The sequence below is a fragment of the Syzygium oleosum genome, unplaced genomic scaffold (assembly GCF_021117445.2).
Source record: "Syzygium oleosum isolate NSW1041296 unplaced genomic scaffold, Sole_v2.1 Sole_v2.51, whole genome shotgun sequence".
Classification (NCBI taxonomy): Eukaryota; Viridiplantae; Streptophyta; class Magnoliopsida; order Myrtales; family Myrtaceae; genus Syzygium; species Syzygium oleosum.
This window is the reverse complement of record NW_026607535.1, coordinates 1,451,957-1,456,454: the sequence shown is the minus strand read 5'-3', so window position 1 is coordinate 1,456,454 and position 4,498 is coordinate 1,451,957. Positions and strand designations below refer to the sequence as shown.

The 4,498-nt window shown below is 34.8% G+C and overlaps 1 pseudogene; it reads left to right on the top strand.

The window, feature by feature from the left end:
- The first annotated feature begins 276 nt into the window (after nt 1–276).
- Nucleotides 277–3,011, top strand: LOC115665168 (uncharacterized protein PHLOEM PROTEIN 2-LIKE A4-like; annotated as a pseudogene).
- Nucleotides 3,012–4,498: the final 1,487 nt, after the last annotated feature.

The following is a 4,498-nucleotide window of genomic DNA, read 5'->3' as shown; positions in this document are numbered from 1 at the left end:
ACAAGTGAATGAAAAATGTTTAGCCATGAATTGTTATTGATAATGAAGATATTTTTTATTGATTAATTATTTTAAGCTATACAAATTATTATTTTCAGAAATATATTTGTCAAATTATTCATATTCCCAAAAACAAACGGAGCTAAAAAACATGGCTTCACTTTTTTTTTTTGTTAGAAAAAAACATCGCTTCACTTTTGAATATCTACTTTTACAGCTATTAATAGTGGCTCCATCAATATTATTTAGGATAAAGAAACCTGTGTAGCTCCTCTATCTCTCTTTCTATCTCTCTCTTTAGTCTTTACACCCCCAAGAGGAGCAGCAACATTTGCCACCTCCCGACATGGAAGTTGAAGTCGAGATCCTTGAAGAAGCCAAAGAGATGGGCTCACAGGAGCCTAATCAAACAGTGAAAGCAAGATCAAGAAGACCTCCACACAATTACGTGGCTATTGTGAAAGATTCTGACGTGCCCAGTCAAACTTTCCCTCTCGACAAGCTCTGCGATCAGCTCTACGACGGAGTGGTTCTGCAAAAGGGGAAGAGAGTGAGCGTCTCTCTCTCTTGCACGATTTTCTTACCTTCATTCTACAAAAAAAGAAAAAGAGCTTTTTATATAGATTTGATATATGTTGAAATTGTACAAAAGAATTTGACATTTCATGGTTGCGGAAGTACTGGTTGACAGGGATCTGAACAAGAATTGCTTCATGGTGGTTGCGAGGGAGCTTGAAATTACATGGAGCGACACCCCCGAGTACTGGCTATGGACGACCGTCAAAGAGGCCGGGTAAGAGACAATACTCAGAAAAAAAAAAAAAGATCACCATTTCTCAAGAAAAGTTCTGCTAAAAAAGAAAAAAAAAACATTTGATATACTCGTTATTATCGATTTGTATTTATCTTGGACAAAATAAAGCGAAATCACCTCCTGTGCCCGGTCAGGTCGTAGGCTGCAATGACTTGTAGTTTATTTTTAGCTCCTCGCTGCTTCATTTGAAAAATTTATGTTCGCGTGGAAGCAACCTGTGCAAAATTTTGAAGTACACAAATTACAATTGAAAAAGTGTGGATGTTTCAGTTCTGGAAATTGGTCAATGAACCGTATAAGAAAATTCACGGGCATGTGTAATTAACAATTTATGACAGATTGTTGATCATATGGAGGCTATTATCGTTTCCGCCTTTTAACCGGTAGTGGAGTGTTTTGAGAGGGACACCAATCTTCTATTCTTTTACTGAGCTCCAATCCACGTTGTACATAGGATCTCGACACATGTTTCCTTAATGCTTAATTGTTAAATTCGACATTCTCAGCATTACGGATCGAGGTACCCTAAAAAATAGAATCTATCCACCACTTTGAGACGATCAAGGAGCCAAGATTTTTAGCCTTTCAGTTTAGAATAATAAAGTGACTCTAGACATCATTAAAAAGGAATAGGAAGTTTTTTTTTTTGGTCAAATGGAATAGGAAGTTGAGATGCAAATCACAAGAGCAAATTTCAAGTTTCAAGTATCTTTTCCGACGATGTCCCATGCTCTTATTCCCTTCAAAACTAGCCTTTCGAGCATGCAATTGTTTCTGATATATTTTCAATATCGTTGAATGATAAGGAGATCAGCTGATAAACTTACCATCCCTCCCGTTATGCAGTTAGTAATTAGTGTTTTAGTTTGTCTATTTGGTGTTCCTTTCTGCACTAAATGCAGGGAGCCAACCCTGTTAGTCATGAAGGTTGTTAGGAACCGTCCTAAGACCAATATACCTCATTGTAGAGACAATAGGGTCGAGGCTCTAGACTTACCAACATTCCTAGTTAAACTCATTTTCGTTTGAAAGTTCAAACAATTGAACCTATGAACTATGCCATCAGGGGTTCTGTTTCATTGGCTACTTAATAAATGCCTCTTAACAAAGGCGACTTTCTTTTTTTGTCGAAAAGAGACAATTTCATTCATTAACGCAGACAATCGGAACAGGAACGATAACCGGCAAAGTGTCGAACCCAAAACTTATTTCACTGAGGTGAAAATGAACTAAGCTAACTAAATTGATTGTTGAAGTGCATTTCTTGAATCTTTATATGGGGTATAATGAGCTTTACATATATGTAGTCTCCTTCCATCCATTATTCAAATTAGCTTGGACATTATAATGTAGTATTAGAGACCATTTAGCATTCTTCAGATCCCATTTAATATTTCATTTCGTGAGCGGTTTCTTGATTATCTCATTCCTCGCTATTCTATTCCACTTGCAACACAATTGTCCCTTCATTCCGGTATGCACTTAATATGCAAATATGATCTGCACTGGGAAAATCTATCAGATCAATTCATGTGTAGCTATTTGTCTTTTGATTTATTTCATCGTCTAATTTGACAGGGGAATGAACACATTAGCAATTCTTCTTCTGCAAACGTCCAACTCCTGACATTCAATTTCAATGTTCACAGTAATGTGGATGTTGAGGTAGCTGTACTGAGAAATGTTTGCTGGCTGTTTATCCTTGGGAAGTTCTGAACGGTCATGCTCTCTCCGAATACCTTATATGAAGTCTCGTTGGTTGCATTAATGACTGAGTCAAGTCAGGGTTGGCGCATTCCCGTGAAGTTAGGCATTGTTTTACCGGATGAGTCGAAGATGGAACGCATGGAGGATTTGCAGAACAAGCCCCGAGGAAAGTGGATAAACATTTTGATGGGCGAATTCACGACGTCATCCAAAAATATCGGAGAAATCAGATTTTCTATATCCGAAACCAGTTCTATTTGGAAACATGGGCTAGTCGTCAAGGGTTTTGCTTTTCGACCCAAAAACTGAAGTTGGTAGGTGGGGTTTTGGCTATCAGTTTCCTATGTTTAAACGGGGAAAAAAACATCCTTGATTAATGTACTGTTGTCACAACTCAAGTATGTTTGTGGGTACTGGTAAATATGTGCACATTCTGGTTACTTGCTTATGTTGTAACTGGTAAGGTATGTTATTTCTTGTTCTTCTTGAATTTATCATTATCTCGAGACTGATTGCTTGAAACCTTTGATTTATTCAACCTTTAGGCTACGTTTGATAATCAGGATACGATAATATTTTTTTTTTTTTGGTAACCCGGGAACCCCCCGCACGGCCGACAGCCGGAGAGGTAAACCCGGGGTGACGCTAGCGCAGGACCCACCACCAGGATACGATAATATTTAGGGTTAATAACATGAAAAATCCTGAACTAGTACATTTGTGATAATTTTATCCCAAATTAATTTTTTGACCACAAAAAACCCCAAATTAGTATACATGTGATAAATTTACCCTCCGTTAGTTTCTATTAAATTTTACCGTTAAATTGTTGAGTTGGATGACACGTAACAGTTGACGGGTGTTGTTATAAAAAAAAAAAAAACAGTTGACGGGTGTATCAGTTTTGGGTTTTACCCCTCCATTTGTCACATGTTTACCAATTTGTGATTTTTCATGGTATTAATCCAATTTTACGGAGAGTAAATTTGTCACAAGGGTACCAGTTTTGGATTTTTGGTGGTCAAAAATTAGTTTAGGGTAAATCACCGATTTAGGGTTTTTGGTGATCAAAAAATTAATTCGAGGTAAATCTATCACATGTGTACCAGTTTAGGGTTTTTCATGGTATTAACTTTAATATTTATTCAATCTTGTATTTGGTTCTTGTACAAAACAGGATAAAGTCGGATATAGCCTGGATAAAATTATCCTATTGGGAGGTGCGATAAAAATGGATAGGATTTTTTATATTGATAATATAAAAGCTATTTTTCTCGAATAACAAATTTCTTAGATAATAAAACTAAAATAATAATAAAATATAAATAATATTTGAATTCTAATATAAATAAGAAAATTCAAAATAACAACAAAATTTCATTTTTATTTATATGTTTGAATTTCTTTCTATTGGATATATATATATATATATATATTGATATATATATATTTAGTATCTATATTATTACATATTTTAGGTATAATAGAATATTTTATTATTTGAAAACAACCTTTATTAAGGAATGATGGAAGGGAATAAAAAAATAAAAAAGGAGATGGAAAAATAATTAAAAAATAAGTAAATAAAAATGAAGTAAAAAAGCTTGGATTTTAAATGAACAAATTCAAACTTGAAAAGGATCTTTCTAATTCTCGAAGAATGAGGGGCAATGATATTAAAAAAAAAAAAAACTTACTCTCTCCGTCTCCTTCTCCTTTGTTGTTTACGTTAAAGCTTCATGACTCCTTCGTAGTTTTTAATTCATGTCAAAGCTTCACAAAAATGTCGAGTCATGTTCACGTCAAAAGTCCATGAAAGCAACAATAGAGTCAAAACTTATTTTCCTCCGTAACTTTTTGGTTCATGTTGAAGTTTCACGAAATTAGCGAGAGAGTCAAAGCATTATACTTTTCATAATCGCAAAAGTAAATGATCATATTTTCTCTCTGTTACTAGATTTGGCAGTGAATTTTTAG